Raw genomic sequence first — 18,348 nt, 5'->3', positions numbered from 1 at the left:
ATGTTAAAGGCAAGATAAGTTACTTTTAAACTGGATATATTTTTCGTGTTTTTATTCAATGTAGCATGTTTATTCAGCTCGAAAACCATACAGTGTTTACCGATGTATTGGAAAATTCAAAATGGCGCCCAACTCTTTCCTTAACACGGTAAGTTCAGGAAAAGGTGCTATAAATAATAAACTAGACAAAATACTGTTAGAAATTCGCTCAATACATGTTACCGTGACATAAGTTGATATATATTCGGTGTTTTGTTAATAGTACTTTGTCTAGTTTATTATTTATAACACCTTTTGGGTTTGTATTACTGTACACATAGATTCGAAAAAGTTGTCAAAAAACAAATATATAACAAATAAATGTTATCAAAGGCAAGATAAGTTACTTTTCTACCAAACTGGATATATTTTTGTGTTTTTATTCAATGTAACATGTTTATTCAGCTCGAAAAACATACAGTCTTTACCGATGTATTGGAAAATTCAAGATGGCGTCTCCTCTTTAACACAGTTTGGTAGAAAAGTAACTTATCTTGCCTTTGATAACATTTATTTGTTATATATTTGTTTTTTGACAACTTTTTCGAATCTATGTGTACAGTAATACAAACCCCACCTTTTCCCAAACTTACCATGTTAAAGAGAGAGTCGGGCGCCATTTTGAATTTTCCAATACATCGGTAAACACTGCATGTTTTTCGAGCTGAATAAACATGTTATATTGAATAAAAACACAAAAAAATGTATCCAGTTTGGTAGAAAAGTAACTTATCTTGGTTTTGATAACATTTATTTGTTATATATTTGTTTTTTGACAACTTTTTCGAATCTATGTGTACAGTAATACAAACCCGTTTTTGTTTCATATTTTTTCATTTTAAAGTTGCTTTATTACAAGATGTTTTTATTTCTCGTTTCATCAATATTATTTTCCATGCTTCTATGTACGTTGGGATCCGGATCCGCCGTTTTTTTTTTTTTTGGGGGGGGTGCAAAATTGGCGACGTCATCATTTTTTGTGTAAATTAAATTGTGTGTAAAATTGATGGAGGGTCAAAACCGTTAGAAATGAATAATGGAATTAACGCCCCACGCCCCACCCTCTCGCTACGTTTTTTGTTTTTGTTTTTTGTTTTTTTATTGTTTTTTTTTTTTTTTTTTTTTTTTTTGTAACATTTTTATATTCGCACGAATATTATATTTATTTAAAAAATATAAATTTATCCTTTACAAATATTTATGTATTTGTGCTCTCTGCTGTGTGAGCTTGTAGGGAGAATTCATGACGATGACGGGGGAGGTCGAAAGTTATTTGCATAACAAAAACAAAATTATTTTTTCACTTGAATTATAATTCTGAACTGTCGTTTTATAAAAAATGCACATTTATCAACTTTATTCATGGATATTAATCTTTTTAATATCATGCTCATGGGGAGATCACGAACATTCAAGAAAGACTATAGCTTTCACATCTCCCATACACAAAATAAAACTATTTCTAATTAAATAAACTTTATCATTTTAAGTTTTAGAATTTGTTTGCGAGTTGTTGCAATTATTTTTGGGTTTTTTGTTAGGAAAAGAGTCGGAGGCTGGTCGACGCCTTTTTCCTACAAGTCCAAAGCACAAATAAATACATAAATATTTCTAAATAATGAATTTGTATGTTTTAATAATTATAATATTCGTTCAAATATGAAAATCTTACAAAAAAGTGGGGCGGTGACGTTAATTCTATTCTTCATTTCTAGCGCTTTGGGCCATCCATCAATTTTTGCATACAATTTAAGGAATAATCCCGCTTCTTGTGGCGGGGTGATTGTAAGCAAATACGAAGCTCCATTTACTGAACAAACTGCTCGCATAACGAATTAGGTCAGTCAAGGAACAAACTGACGCAGTAGATTTTAGAAGAAATAACAGATTGTCAGTATCTAGTATGTAACTGGCTGGTTAGCTCAGTTGGTTAGAGCGTCGTGCTAATAACGCGAATGTCGTGGGTTCGAGCCCCATATTGGCCAATAAGATTATTATTATCTTTTTAAAACATTTCTCGCTATAATTATAAACGTAATTTTTTTATTTTGTTATCGATATCAATAAAACAGTAGAGGTATTTATGTGTCTGTACAAAAATATTTAACCGATAAACTCTTAAACTACTGGTCACATGATTCTGAAATTAACAGGAAATAATAATCATACACAAAGGATGGTTTATAACGAGTAAAATCTTTGTTTGGATGGATGAATAATGTGTACAGAAATGTGTTGGCAAGTTGAAATGGAAAATGTTCATTCCAACTTGCTGACATATTTCTATTACTTTTGCGCATGCGTAAATCCATTCATAGCTTGAAGTGGTTTAACTTTAAATCTTTCTTATCTACTATTATATATTGTGAGAAAATCCTCACATAAGTTTTGCACTTGGCAGAATGGAAGAAAACCAAACAGAATTACAACAGTCTCGCCTTTAAACTTCAACGTAAATTTTATTGAAGTAAAAAAAATCCATACTGCAAAAAATGCATCATCTTCAGCTATCTGCTACTATGGGCTGGTAAGATCCCCGAAGGGATAATAGTTCATCTTCGATAAAAGCTGGGTAGAAAACTTCCGCTGACAGAACTGCGCAGGTTGAAGAGTTGAGATATCTTCCAAGATGGCTACTGCAAGTCGTGTGGTGCCTCGATGATTCATCTGTTGATTCAGTCCAATGGCAGACAAAAGACAGGTCAAACGGTAGACCTTAATCTCGTCTTTGACAGACATTAATTAGTAATGAAGAAGGGCAATAGATTCACAAAGATAACAACGTGCAAAATATAATAATTCGCCCAACATAAGGGCATTGGTGCTTGCAAATGATAATAAAATTCCGCCCCACATTTGGGCATTAAAACGTCTCAAAGAGACAAAGTAATTTCAAGGTTTCGAACCTCGAGTGAGAATTCGATGTTAATTTCAGCCCCCGTCTTCTTAAATTCTGGTGATCTGAAAAGATAATTTGCCGCCAAGCACATCCTCGGCAGTTAGCAATAACATACAATCTGATTGGTTCAAAAAAATCCGTGGGCGGAAAATCCGTCCAATAAAGAGCCTGCTTATTTCTGCAGAATTTTTTCCAATATATACTAGTAGCCCGCCCGGCATTCCCCGGTTGTAAAATACGCTTAAATATGATATTTTTATTAATGCAGATTTCGTATTTATTATTTTTTATATTGGACCCAATGTACAGAAATGATTTAAAAAGTTTTTTTTTAAAAATGACTCGTGCGCCACCACCGAGAATCGAAATCAAAACGTTTAGCTTACGATTTAATTTTTCCTTTGACGTTAATGTCTAAGCTATGAAGCATGTTTACTGCAAAGCTAAAAATTAAAACATGAACCAATAGCTATTACGTTACGCATGCATATTCTGTAATGCTTGACCTTCACCTAGCAAATTCCATTTTTTTACTTTTCACATTTTTGCACCGATTTTTCCGGTTAAACCCCATATATAATGTCGCATGGGTTCGAATACACTATATATTAAGTTTCATGTATGTAGATTAAAAACTGACAGAGGAGTTTTGTTGGCAACATTTTTTAAAAATAAATATATATACGCATACATAAATATATATAGAGAGGGGTTTATGTTTACAATAACCTTTTTACACAAATATTACGCAAGTATAAATCATGTAGAATATTTGCATGAATATAATTAAAAGTTTACTAAAGATAATCGACCGATAAGAAAACCGAAAAAAACTAATAGGGAATTAATTTAAATGAATATGCAAATTAGCTAGATCTTTTGTAGATGAATGCGACTCCACGACTCATATAAAACAAAGTTGTATTTTCTTTTTAAATAAATGGAAACAAAGAGTTTTTAGTCACATGCAAGCGACTCTATAAGTCGGTCGGTCGGTCGGTCTGTCCGTAACACTTTTGTGCTTGGCCTTTTTGGTTAAGATCAAAGGTTTGTTGTTAATATATGCTGTTCTTAGCTTTTTAAGCTTTTCTTGGCCTTTTGGCCAAGATCAAGGTGTGGTGTCTGTTCCGGCAGGTGCTGCAAGCAATGACCATATGTGGGGCAACCTCACATATTAGACCTTGGCCAATGAAGGGGCCACCCTTCATACCAATTGTCACTATCCAACTCCCCTACTCCCCGGGAGTTGGTCCCCATTTCCCCTTCACTCCTTACATTAAAAATCGGCCTTGTGCCTAATTTGCTTGGTGGGGGGAGCAAATAAATACCCTTTTCTTGGCCTTTTGGCCAAGATCAGAGTGTAGTATCTGTTCTTACTACATGCTGTACTTATTGTGATATAAAGTGGGGGATCACTTTTCTGTATTAATTTAATGTAAAATGATCACCCACTTTACAACCAGTCAGTTTCAAAGCCATTCAAGACATTCTCCAGATCATTCAAGTTGTTTTTGAAGGATTCCAGTTATTTTTTAAGCATTCAAGTCATTCTTAAGGTCATTCAATTCATCCTTAAGTTCATTAAACTCATTCTAAGTCATTTACTTTTTATTTATTTAAGTCATTTCAGCCCATTTTTCGGTCATTTTAGTTTATCGTTAAAAATTTCATGTCAATTCTACATTCACGCATTCATTACACGAGAGCACGCGACTAATGGCTATCGGCCTTGTTAATAAGATCATCAATACACACAAAAAAAAACAAATTTATAAGAGTATAGATATAGATATTTAGCAATTTATAACGAATCGGAATCGAGAAAATATTGGAATCGTCCCATCACTAACTGATACCATAACTATCGATGGATAATGATTATGATAGATGTTTTTGCTACGAATGTGTAATATACGAAATAAGATTATAAATGACACTTTGACTATGCTCACTAGCTTTCGTGTAAAATCCCGCTTTTGAGTGAAAAAAAAAACGGTGTAAAATATTACATCACTGTGAAGTGAACATAATAATAATAATAATAATAATAATATAATAATAATAATATAATAATAATAATAATAATAATAATAATAATAATAAGAAGAAGAAGAAGAAGAAGAAAAAAAGAATAGAAAGACTTATGATACTGATGCCATAACTACCAACGAATGATAGTGAAAATTATGATAGGCTAAATTTAAATTATGATAGGCTAAATTTAAATTAAAACCTTGAATAATTATTTAAACTCTAATGTAAATTAATATTAAGCAGTCTTTACAAATTGATAATAGTTAATTATTGGATTTTAATTAATTATAAGATGAAACTTTAATGATTCAAACTAGATAGATAACGACAAACTTCCACCCATTAATATGGGAGGGGAAATTATCACCAAAAGTGTCATGAATTATTAAGTTCGCACCGGACTTACTACTTAGATATAAGTCACTTGTACCCATTCCCCTTTCTCCTCCCCACCCCCTTTTTTTTTTTTTTTTTTTTTTTAAATGGAGAGTAGATAATACAGTGGATGTGTTATCGGCAGCTCCAGTAACTCTCGCTTCTCCTATTTTGTCATTCAGTCCTCATTCAATGAGTGATGTTTCTGACAAAGGGTGAAGAAAAAGCTGCTTAAAGGTCGGTACTACTTAGTGACCAGTAGTCTGAGATGTCGGATATTTTTCTGTCTTTGTCTGTCCTTGTTGCCATGTCACTAGTAAGGGTGCTGGAGGTAAACGTTTTGTCTGGGCTGACGTTATCCGCCTGATAGTCAGGGACCCGAACCTTGGATTAACCACTAAGGAGGCTCTCCTATCAGCAGGCGCAAAGTACTGGGACTGCTGTATTGCCATTTGGTGAGTGGATCTGGATCATGCAGTAGTCTCTGGTGGGGCCTCTCGATGCCATACTAGTGGGTAATTGTTACGGCTTTACCTTTTCGTGTGCTACAAATAAAAAAAAATTTTTCCTGTCTTTTTCTCTCTTACTTTCCCTCTCTGTACTGCTCTAACCAAGTATGCCGACCTATTCCACAAATCCCAAAACTTCAACATGAAATATCTCCAGAATAAAAACTCGATTAAACCTAGAACCCCATCTTCCAGCGTAGACCCCTACTACCAGGTCTCCTTCTCCAATATCAGGGGTCTACGTTCCGACCTTCCAGAGGTTGAAACCCAATTACAGGAGACGAAACCGGACATATTATTTCTATGTGAAACTGGAATAGGGCCGACCACTTATCTAGATGAGTTCATAATTAACGGATACTCCAATTTAACATCTAAATCTGACCCCCAAGATCGCCATGGGCATGGAATATGTGCCTACATTAAGGATGGCTTCCCATGTGGCAGGGATATCTCTAGAGAAGATCCTAATTTACCCTATATGTGCTTCAGGGTTGCACTTGCTAACACCACTGCATTTATATTTGTCCTCTATCAACCCCACAACAGCGGAGTTACTATCTTTAAGAGCATATCTGAGAAAATAGACCACATACTGTCTTCACATCCCTCGGCTAACATCCAAATCTGTGGTGACTTCAACGTCCATAACGTGGAATGGCTGACCCATTCAAATAAGACAGATGATGAGGGGAGGTTTTGTCATGATTTTGCCATTGCTTATGACCTCACTCAGATTGTTCGCGAACCCACCCGTGTGCCCGATACACCCAATCAATATGCAAGCCTCTTAGACCTTTTTCTTTCAACTTCCCCTGAGCTATGTTCATGTACCGTTCATTCTCCTTTAGGATCCTCCGACCACTCCGTCGTATCAGTTAAGATAAAAACAAAATGTAAGAAGCCATCAGACGTACCCCTCCACCGTACTGTATACCGATACTCTATGGCTGACTGGGATAGCTTCCGTACATTCATATCTGATTTACCTCTGCACTCCATGTTTAAAAAGGAAGTGTCCTCTATAGTATCAGATCTGACCGAATGGTTAATTGTAGGCATAGACCAATTCATACCATCTAAAAAATTCCAACAAAAACCTAACAGCCAGCCATGGTTTTCCCCAGAATGTGCTGCTGCTATCGCGCACAGAAATCACTTTTTCCATAACTACCAACGTAATAGATGCACTGAGACTAAAGCTGCTTTCAGGACTGCCAGCAACCACTGTAAAAGAGTAATAAAAAATGCAAGAGAGCTATATGCCCAGTCTATTAAATCCAAGGTAGCTGATCAGCGGCTTGGTTTCCACCAGTTTTGGCAAATAACAAATAGGATCCTGAACAGAAGTGTGCGTTCTATCCCAGCCATTATCAATGGACCAGAGGTTATCTCGTCAGCGTCAGACAAGGCCAAACTATTTGCAAAGAACTTTGCAGCTAATTCTACCCTATGCGACGAAGGCCATCAACTCCCCATATTTCCTCCTATAACACAGAACAAGCTAGGTAACATACAAATATCCGTGCATGAGGTCGCCAAGCTAATAAAGAACCTAGATTCCAGTAAAGCAACTGGCCCTGATGGCATCCCAATTATAGTGTTAAAAAAGCTTCAACCAGAACTTGCTCCCATACTTACGAAACTATTTAAGCGCTGCCTTAAGGAGAAGTGCTTTCCGACCCCCTGGAAGACCTCATCAGTTTGCCCTGTATTTAAGAATTCAGGTGATAAGTCATCTCCCTCTCAATACAGACCAATAAGTCTTCTCTGTGTTATGAGTAAGTTACTGGAATCAATATTAAATAGAGAAATAGTCAACCACCTCAGCAGGAATAACCTTCTAAGTGACACACAATATGGTTTCCGCTCTGCAAGATCTACCGCAGATGTGCTGACGGTTATATCCCACAGGATTAGTGAATCTCTTGACAAAGGCTTCCTTTCTAGGGCAATTGCTCTTGACATATCAAAGGCCTTTGACAAAGTATGGCATACGGGTCTACTTCACAAGATTTCCAGCTTCGGTATAACTGGAAATGTTTTCTCAATCATTAAATCATTTCTCTCCGATAGGTTCATAAGAATAGTGGTAGATGGACAAAAATCGGAGGCCTGCAATATAAATGCTGGAGTCCCTCAGTGGTCAATCCTGGGCCCAACTCTCTTCCTGATCTACATCAATGACCTCCCTAAACACATACTTAAATCATTCGTTGACATCTATGCTGATGACACGACCATCTACGGCAACACATCAAAGGCTGTAAATGACGAAGTTCGCTCGGATTCTCTCTCCTCTGATCTCGAGCGCGTGGTTCAGTGGGGGAAGATGTGGCTAGTTACCTTTAATGCATCTAAAACCAAACTCCTATCCTTACATCATCAACGCTCTGATCCCCAGCTGGCATCAATTGTGATGGATGGCTCTCGTCTGGGTGAGGCCCCGTGTTTTGACAAGCTTCTGGGTTTGACCTTTACTCCTGATCTTAAATGGAACACGTACATCAAGTCTGTACATCAAGCCAAGGTCGCAGGAAAGATGGTGGGATCCTTCTACCGCTCCAGAAGATATCTCACTACTGATGCAATTCTCTATCTATATAAAAGCCAAGTACGGCCAAGGATGGAATACTGTTGCCATATCTGGGCAGGAGCTGCTAAAAACAGCCTATCATGCCTTGACATTGAGTACAAAATAGACTTCGTGGTTTAGTGGGGGATGCCCTTTTCTCTACCCTGCAACCCCTCTCCCACAGAAGAGACGTTGCGAGCTTATCCTTGTTTTATCGTTATTTTCATGGCAGGTGCTCGTCTGAACTCCAATCCCTGGTCCCCCCTCGCCAATCTTTCACGAAAAACACCCGTCTAGCTGAATCCACTGTGAAAAATTTCCCCCACTCTTTATCTGTGCCTAAATCAAAACGCGGATTTCATGAGCAAAGCTTCTTTCTTAGAACTGCACGCCTGTGGAACTCTGTTCCGTCTGCCTGCTTCCCTCCGGACTACAACCTGGATGTCTTCAAGTCTAATGTTAACAAATTCCTAATGAGCCGCCCCCCTAATTAAACACTTCATAAAATCTCCTCACTAACGTGATGTACTTGCAATAACCCTTATCCCTGAGTGGCTTCCGGGCCTTGATAAGTGGTGATCACTGTGTAAAAAAAAAAAAAAAAAAAAGGCTAGCCTGGGTGCCCGGCGTTGCCCGGGTGGTTGAAGATGTGTGTTGAGCAAAAAAAAAGTGGTAGTAGGCAGGCAAGCAAGCTCGAACCCGTACCGTGAAGGAGGAAAAGAACGTAGAAAAAAACATGACGTCTTTGCTGTTGCGCCCATCGCCAAACCGGAAGTGGCGAAGGTTTAAACTAAGGTTAGCCAATCAAAAAGAGGGGGTGACTTTCGAAAATATCCACGATAAAAGCGACCCCTCCCTGTAGAAAAGTGCCCAGTTGAGGGTAAACGAATTAATGTTTTTAGCCATTTTTTCGATATTTGTCGTCTGAAGGGTCGAACTTTAAAACGATACCGATCTCATGAATACCCGTCACCTCTGTCGAAAGTTTTAGGCATAAGTACATACATACATACATACATACATACATACATTTAAATAGACAGGTGAAATTTATATAATAGATTAGCCTGGTGTTGTATACATAAATGATTATGTATGTGATTTATATCTATTTGTGAGTGTGACAATAAAATAAGTTTGCCTTACCGTGCAGATAATTATTTAATATCATTATGAGTGAGTAGAGGTCAGGATATCCTGTGGAAGAGATATGAGGAAAGATTGACTCCGAGTAGTTTAAAACACCTTTTTATTTACAGAACGCTATCTTACCGGAAGCCCCAACTACCGGAAGTGTCCTCAACTGTCAACCCACAGTAAATGTCTTTCGTATATATATGTATATATATATACATATATAACATCCCCCGTCCCAAGGTCCTTTGCTATTGAAATGCAAGTTCACTTAACATATATAATCTTGCATCCATCTGGGTTGATGTATTGGTCATCCTGACTTTGATCGAACTCTGGAGTTGCTGGGTTTGGTGCTCCTGATCTTAGTTGATGAACTTGCTTGGGTAAACCAAATATTGTGTCAGGGTAAGGTTGTGCTGTTGTACCTTTGAACGAGGTACTAGCAGTAGATCTCGGCGGTTTTGACGTATAGTTCTGTCATTATCCATCAGTACCAAGTATGACCTTGGTTGAGAGCAATGATCAATCACTTTGCCTACCCTGGACCAAGTTTTCCTATCACGTACTCTGATGTGATCCCCTATCTTTAGTGAAGGCAGCACATGCTTATTGCTGATATGCTGTTTTACCTTCTGCATGTTAGTTGAGGATGATCCACAAATATCATAACCATTATTTCTTATGCTTGGAAGAAGTGTTCTCGGTTGGCGGTTCATCAGTTTAGTTGCTGGTGAAGGAGAGTTATTTCTGCCAGGCGTTGTACGTAAGGTTAGTAGAGCAAGAAATGGATCGTCTCCAGTCTGAAAACATTTGTGCATTGTTTTCTTCACTGTTTGGATGGTTCTCTCGACTAGACCATTAGAGTGTGGGTATTCTGGACTGCTAGTTACATGGAAAAAATCCCATTTTGTAGCAAATTCCTTGTATTGTTGAGACTTAAATTGGGGGCCATTATAGGATATTACCTGTTTGTGTATACCATGGCTCGAGAAGATATGTTTTGTACAGATTATTACTGTTGATGCAGTTGTATCAGTGAGATGGCTGAATACAAAAAATTTTGAGTGGTAATCCACTACCATGAGGTAATCTTTCTTCAACAGCCTGAAGAGGTCTGTACCAACCTTATGCCATGGTTGGTCAGGAAAGTCATGCCATATTTCTAGCTCTGAACTTTGTCGATTGCTATAGCGTTGACATGAATCGCAATTTTTTATCATGTCCTCTATTTGTTTGTTCATGTTTAGCCAAAAAAGAGACAGTTTTCTCAATACCAAGATTGCCTGATGTAAAATCCTGCACATTTCTGCTCGCATATTGGTTGGAACAACAATTTGTTGACCCTTTAATAGTAGTCCTTCCTGGTATGTCAAATCATCTCTGTAATTAAAATATGGTTGAAACAGGCGTTGAGATTATTTCGATACTGTGGCCATCCTGACTTGATTTGCGGTTGCAGTTGTTGTAATGTTTCATCATTAGCCGTCTGAGTTATGAGCTGTTGTCGACGTTTGTCGCTAATGGGTATTAGAGAAATTAGACAATGGACAAAATAGTTAATTTCTTTGTCAGAGATTAATGGATCGTTGTATTTTTGTGCTGCACGACTGAGTGTGTTAACAACGTGCATTAGTTTGCCTTGAGTGTATTCATTTTCGAAATTGTATTTCTGTAAGCGTAATAGGAAACGTTGTACGCTGGGTGGGGTTTTAGAAATTGCTTTTGTGACAATAGTTTTGAGAGGCTTGTGATCATTGTTTATTAGAAAGCGTTGCCCATATAATAATTCATGGAAATGTTCACATGCAAATACTATAGACAACATTTCCAGTTCAAATGGGTAATAGTTGCCCTCAGCTGATGTAAGAGAACTGGAGCCCAACATAGCCCCAAGTCCTGAAGAGACTCTGATGGGAAGTGCTGGGTCAAAGTATTTTAATGTTGGACTTTGTTTAACTAATTTTTTTAGTCGTTGAACAACTTCTTTTATCAAAAGACCACATATTATCTTTTTCCAACAAGAGGTGAAAAGGTGCAGTTTCATTTGATAAGTTAGGAATGAATTTTCCTAAGTAATTTATCATGCCTAGAAAACGCTGGAGTTCTGTTTTGTTTGCTGGATCTGGCATGTTCTTGATCGCTTTGCATTTTTTGTCATCATGTTCAACCCCTCTACTGGATATTTTGTGTCCTAGGAATGTCAACTCAGTTATGTTGAACTGACATTTTGATTGATTTAGTTTCATGCCAGATTTCCTTATAGCATTCAGAACTTCAGTAGTTCTTTTTTGTAAGAGTTCTGCCAAATGATGATATCATCCTGTGAGTGTCTGCATCCTTCAACATGTTCTATGACAGCTGCTATTTTTGCATGACATATTTCACTGGTACTGTGTATGCCATATGGTATACGTGTGAATCTGTAGCGTCCACAAGGTGAGTTGAAAGTGAGAAGTTTGGAACTTTCCTCATCAACTTTAATCTGCCAGAATGCATTAGATGCATCAAGCTTAGTGAAAAACTTTGCACCTGCCATTTCCTGTATTATGTCTGATGCTGCTAGTAACTTATAATTCTCTCTTTTTATAGTCTTGTTAAGATTCCGTGGGTCAAGGCATACACGAAGGGAACCATTGGGTTTTTCTACTACCACCAGTGATGATACCCATTCTGTTGGTTCTGATACAGGTTTAATGATACCTAACTGTCATTTTTATAAGTTCCTTTTTCAATTTTTTCTTTAGTACAAATGGAATATTCCGTGAAAGGTTTATGACAGGTTTAATTTCTGGGTCCATTGTAATGTGATGAATACCAGGGAGAGCCCCAAGTTCTCCAAAGCATTCCTTAAATTCAAAAAGAAATCATCATTATTTATGTTCACTTTGCATACCTTTTTCATTAGGTTGAGACTAGTACAGGTGTTTAGTCCTAGTGTTGGAGATGCATCTATATCTGCTATGACAAACATGACATGATACTTGACATTATTTCTTATTATTTGAGCAACACACTTACCTTGAACTGGTATTGCTGTGCCATTATAGGCAGAAAGTGTTATGTTGGTTGAATGCAATTTTGAACGAACCGATAATCTAGTAATTTTTTTATCGGAAAAATGTTAACTTGACTGCCGGAGTCCATTTTAAATTGTATGTTTGTCCCATTGACTTGTAAATTAATGTTCCAATCTTCAGCTAAGGCATTAATTTTGTGGATTTTTGTTACTTTTTTCTCCTTGGATGAGAATTTGGCAGAGATGCTATCCACATAATTTTCACAATTATCATCGTCTGTAGAAGATACCTCACTGTGTTCCTGGTGCACTTTTGGTAAGAGTCTTTTATAGGCACCGCCAAAACTGGGGGGGGGGCAGGTCAGTACTTTTTGACGGACCGTCTTTTTAAAAATCTACCAAAAATCAGGTAATTATCCGATCAATACGAAATTTTCAGCGATTATTAGGAGAAGAATGAACTTTATAACAGTGTACTTATTTTTCATAAACGATATTTATATATATATTTTTTTTTTTTGCTTACAACCCCCCCTTGTTTTGAAGTGGGAACAAATATGCTTAAAATAATCATCTGAAACTGAACAAAACATATTGTGTTGTTGTAAGGGACAGAATTATAGATTAAAAAAAAAAAAATTGTTTGCATACCTTATTTTGACGTCTGAATATCAGAACTTCGATTGTGTTTAATTATCCCGCTTTTGAGTTTTGAAGTGTGAAGTTCGGTGAATATGTTAAGTAAAATAATTAATTTAAGTTAAGCAAAACAAAAAAAATTTTTTTTAATATTTATATGAAAAAAGCCATTTTAAAATTTTTGATAAATAAATTAACATTTTTTTTTAGCGAGCCGAATAATGCATGACCATTATTAAACAGAGCATGCTTTGAATAATCGATACAAAAAAAAAATTCGATAAATATTGTGCCCTTTGTGTTAAAAATAGCATCATTTTTTTCGATCCCGTTTGAAAACGTTTGCCGCCTTTCGACTACGGTGGACCAAACGCGCTGAAATAATTTTTTTTTATTTTGCTTTAAATTGCCCCCCCCCCCATTTTGGGGAGCCTGGCCCCCACATACATACACATTAAAAACCAAACTCATACAAATGGTCACCCATCTGGTACTGGCCAGCCTCAGCTTAATAATACATTGAAATTTTCGTCACTGAAAAATAAGTTTTTTTGGCCTGTTTGGTCTTCCATAGTTTTCTTCTTATCAAAAGAAAACGTAAACAGAGTCGATCTGAACTCTACGTCGACGCGAAATATCTGGTTACCTATATGAATAAGTGGAATTATTTGAAATTCAGGTACTTATATTATAATATTTTTGCATATTCTCTTAGAAAATCATCCTAAATCTTAGTTAGACAATAAATAAATAAATAAATTATTTCAAAAACCCTTCTTTTTTTTAAATATTTAAGTACGTTTTTTTGTGCAAGACAAAAAATGTCAATTGTTAACTTTTTGGGAAAATTTAACATTTAAAATTGAATTAAAAGTAGTAGAAAAAGTTTTACATTATTCTGTTTTCTATATGATAAAATTAAGGGTTTTATCTTTCTGGAAAAAAAAAGTTACTCAGAAATAATGGATTTTAATAAATGTAATTTAGTTTTAAAAAACAACAACAACTTGATTTTGCGGCCATTTTTGGCGGTGCCTAGTCTTTTAGCAGGACATCTACTCGCAAAATGATTTTGTCTCTTGCATTTATTGCAGATTCGGCCATATGCAGGGCAGTTTCCACGATAATGTGATAATGAACAGAATCTACAGCTTTACATTTTGTCGTGACTATAATTATTATTTGAAGTAAATCACTTCCGGATCGTTGTTGTGGTTGATTAGTAGTTTCCTTTTTTACGAACTTTTTTTTTTTTTGTAAAGTTCACCGATTTTAATTCTTTCTGTAATACCGCCATTCTTTGTCGACCCGCTTTTTATAGCTCTTTCCAAAGTTAAATCAGATTCGACCAATAGTTTTTCTTGTAACCGTGAGTTATTAGTACCTATTATTATTACATCTCTTATTAAACTTTCACAGAGTTCACCAAATTCACATTCTTGACTGATTGTTTTTATCCTAGTAATGAAATCATCAAACGATTCCGCGTCTTCCTGACGAGCAATGAGAAACTGAAAACGAAAGAGTGTTACGTTCCTTCAACGGTTACAAAATCCTTCAAATTTGTCTAAAACTGTTGCAAAGTGAAGACTGTCTTCCTTAGTTTGAAAATCAAAGTTTCTATAAATTCTGTGGCCTTGTTTGCCTAGACATTGCAAAAGAATACTTCTTTTAACTTCGTAACTTCTCTCAAGTTTTCCCGTTGCCGTTAAATATATTTTCTGACACCATGTTGAATACATAAATGATTATGTATGTGATTTATATAAGCAAAATTTATCTATTCGTGAGTGTGACAACAAAATAAGTTTGTCTTAACGTGCAGATACTTATTTAATATCATCATGAGTGAGTAGAGATTAGGATGTCCTGTGGAAGAGATATGAGGAAAGATTGACTCCGAGTAGTTTAAAACACCTTTTCATTTACAGAACGCCATCTTACCGGAAGCCCCAGCTACCGGAAGTATCCTCAACTGTCAACTCGCAGTAAATGTATTTCGTATATATATATATATATATATATATATATATATATATATATATATATATATATATATATATATATATATATATATATATATAACAGCCAGGGTGCCCAGCGTTGCCTGGGTATTTGGAGGTTTGTGTTGAGCAAAAAAAAAGTGGTAGTAGACGTACCGTAAGGGAAGGAAAGAACGTGAAAAAAAAAAAAAACGTGACGTCTTTTCTACTGCGTCCATCGCAAAACCGGAAGTGACGAAGGTCTAAATTAAGGCTAGTCAATCGAAAAGAGGGGATAACTTTCGCAAATATCGTCGAAAAAAGCGACCTCTCTCTGTAGAAAAGGGGCGAAGGTTAGGGTGAAGGAATAAATGTATTTAGCCAATTTTTTCGATATTAGTCGTGCGAAGGGTCGGCTTCAAAACCACTCCGATCTTGTGAAAATCCGTCGCCTATATCGAAAGTTTTAGACATACCTACCTACCTACCTACCTACCTACCTACCTACCTACCTACATACATACATACATACATACATACATGCATACATGCATACATACATGCATACATACATACATACATACATACATACATACATTCATTTAAATAGACAGTTGAAATTTACATTTTAGATAATGTTGTACTGAATCCTAGATTTACATGGACTGTTCTGCCGTTTATTGAAGACTGCCAGATGAATGAACAAAGCGAGTTTATAATATGTTAATTTATACAACTATTATTAACTACATATTTGCATACATGTTTCTGCTGAGATCTCTAGTGGCATACCAAAAGTATTTTTGCTCTGCCGGATTAACGACGCTGGGTGTCATTAGAAACATGTATGCACATATGTAGCCAATAATGTTTGCATAAATAAACGTGTGGAGGGGAGAAGCGAAGTAATATATCACGATTGTTTTTGATGTCATCCTAATCTTCAGGGAGGGGGGTTGTTACTAAGATATTTTCTTTGAAAAATTACGTAGTGTAGAATCGCTTATTATTCATAGTAAACATTGGCAATAGAGTTCTGTCGAGTGAAACTTTACGCTACTGTTACGATTATGTTTGGTTTTTGTCATGAATTCTTCATCCGATATTAGACAATAAAAATATTTAAAAATCTGTATGATGTACGTATACATGATAGAACGATCCTATCATATTCCAAAAATAGCGTATATTGAGCAGGTTGTATTAATTTTAAGTAAGAATATTAAATTATTATCAGTAAGAGATAAGTGACTGTCTCGCGTCGCCATCTTGAAAACAATCTCAGAAAACAGGGGAGATAACTCAAAAATTCATTCTAACTTGTGAGAGTTTCGGTGCAATGCCTTCGAATTTACATTAATCGCTTAAAAATATATTTAAATAAGAATTAAACCACTTGATCAATTAACGTGATTTTTGGAGTATGATAGTTTCGGGGAGGGGGTTGTTTGTTTGCTTTTTTCTTTTTTTTTTGTTTCAAAATGAAGACGGCCCCTGAACACTTGGTTTAGAGAGAAAAATCAACAAAATTTTTAATGGCCAGTATGGGGCTCGAACCCACGACATTCGCGTTATTAGCACGACGCTCTAACCATCTGAGCTAACCGGCCTGTCAAATACAAACATTTGTTTATTTTTTATTTTTTTATTTTTTTATTTTTTTTTATTTTATTTTTTTTTTTTTTATAATATAGAAGGAATTCTAGACAAGAACTTTATAAATAAAACATTCTCAATTCGGAATATTTTTAATCACTACAGCAAGTCTCAAAGATCCAATTAAACATTTCGAGTTTGTATTACTGTACACATAGATTCGAAGAAGTTGTCAAAAACAAATATATCACAAATAAATGTTATCAAAGGCAAGATAAATTACTTTTCTACCTAACTGGATATGTTTTTAGTGTTTTTATTTAATATAACATGTTTACTCAGCTCGAAAAACATACACTGTTTACCGATGTATTGGAAAGTTTAAAATGGCTGCCGACTCTCTCTTTCACACGATAATTTTGGGAAAAGGAGTTAAAAATAAAAACTAGACAAAATACTGTTAGAAACTCACTCTATATATGTTACCGTGACATAGGCTGACATATATTCGGTGGGTTTTAACAATATTTTGTATAGTTTTGATAATTTCTCACTTTTAGAAACAGGCAGATTTGTCGTTTAGTTGTACAAATATCCTCGAAAAATGTAATCAATAAAAAGGACTCGTTCGGTCGACACCGGTACCGCGTTTAATGTAACCCAAAGTTTATCTACTGCCAACCAATTATTTTTATATTTTCAATGTTTTTAATTTTAAATTATAAAATAAAATACATTTAATCATATTAAAACTTTATCTTTCATTATTTATTTTCGAGAACAATATCTAGTGTAAAATTAAAGTAAATTGTCGGGGGCTTGGCAAGATTTTCTTATTCAGCATAGTCAACAATCTATAAAAGTCGTTATTATGAAGAAAATCGTGGAGGTGGACCTAATGTAAACATTTACCAAAAGTTATCCGCGAATGTAAATTAAAAATGTTCATGAATTTAAAAATTACAAAATTAAAAATTATTGGAAGTGAATAAATAAAAAAAAATTAAATGTTATCCACGCATGCGCTAGCCTTTGTAAATAAATATGCTGGTCGGCATGGAATTCAACGCCCAAGAAGTACCCGTGAATGTTTTACTGAGAGGGAGAGACCATAGAGTGAATCAGTGAAGAAGCACACCTGCTATGAAAATAGCGCTACGTCCGTTCTATGAGAAAGAGGAAGCAGGAGGGAGAAGAAGGGCATATCCCCACCACTTACTCTTGGTGGCCGTGATATCCTGCACAAAAAATGGAAAGAGAAAGAAAGAGAGAACGGAAGGAGGGTAATTAAACTACAGCGCTGTCAATCATGGGCTGTCATGCTTGTATATAAACAATTTATAATCGTCGTACGGACACCATCAGTGTTGTAGCAGAGTGGCGCAGTGGAAGCGTGCTGGGCCCATAACCCAGAAGTCCGACGCTGGCCAGTACCAGATGGGTGACCATTTGTATGTTTGGTTTTTAATGTGTATGTGTGTGGGGGCCAGGCTCCCCAAAATGGGGGGGGGGGCAATTTAAAGCAGAATAAAAAACAATTATTTCAG

The 18,348-nt window shown here is 35.9% G+C and overlaps 2 non-coding genes and 1 pseudogene across 2 annotated transcripts; 2 read left to right on the top strand and 1 right to left on the bottom strand.

Moving 5' to 3' along the window:
• Positions 1–1,950: 1,950 nt before the first annotated feature.
• Trnai-aau (transfer RNA isoleucine (anticodon AAU)) lies at positions 1,951–2,024 on the top strand. The gene has a single exon. It is a non-coding gene; the product is annotated as a tRNA-Ile (tRNA).
• A 2,240-nt stretch (positions 2,025–4,264) lies between these two features.
• LOC145244084 (U2 spliceosomal RNA) lies at positions 4,265–4,391 on the top strand (annotated as a pseudogene).
• A 12,350-nt stretch (positions 4,392–16,741) lies between these two features.
• Trnai-aau (transfer RNA isoleucine (anticodon AAU)) lies at positions 16,742–16,815 on the bottom strand. The gene has a single exon. It is a non-coding gene; the product is annotated as a tRNA-Ile (tRNA).
• Positions 16,816–18,348: the final 1,533 nt, after the last annotated feature.

This window comes from Euprymna scolopes, chromosome 22 (assembly GCF_053919585.1).
Source record: "Euprymna scolopes isolate OS-2025 chromosome 22, ASM5391958v1, whole genome shotgun sequence".
Classification (NCBI taxonomy): domain Eukaryota; kingdom Metazoa; phylum Mollusca; class Cephalopoda; order Sepiida; family Sepiolidae; genus Euprymna; species Euprymna scolopes.
The sequence above is the reverse complement of the archived record's forward strand: the minus strand, read 5'-3'. Positions and strand labels throughout refer to the sequence as shown.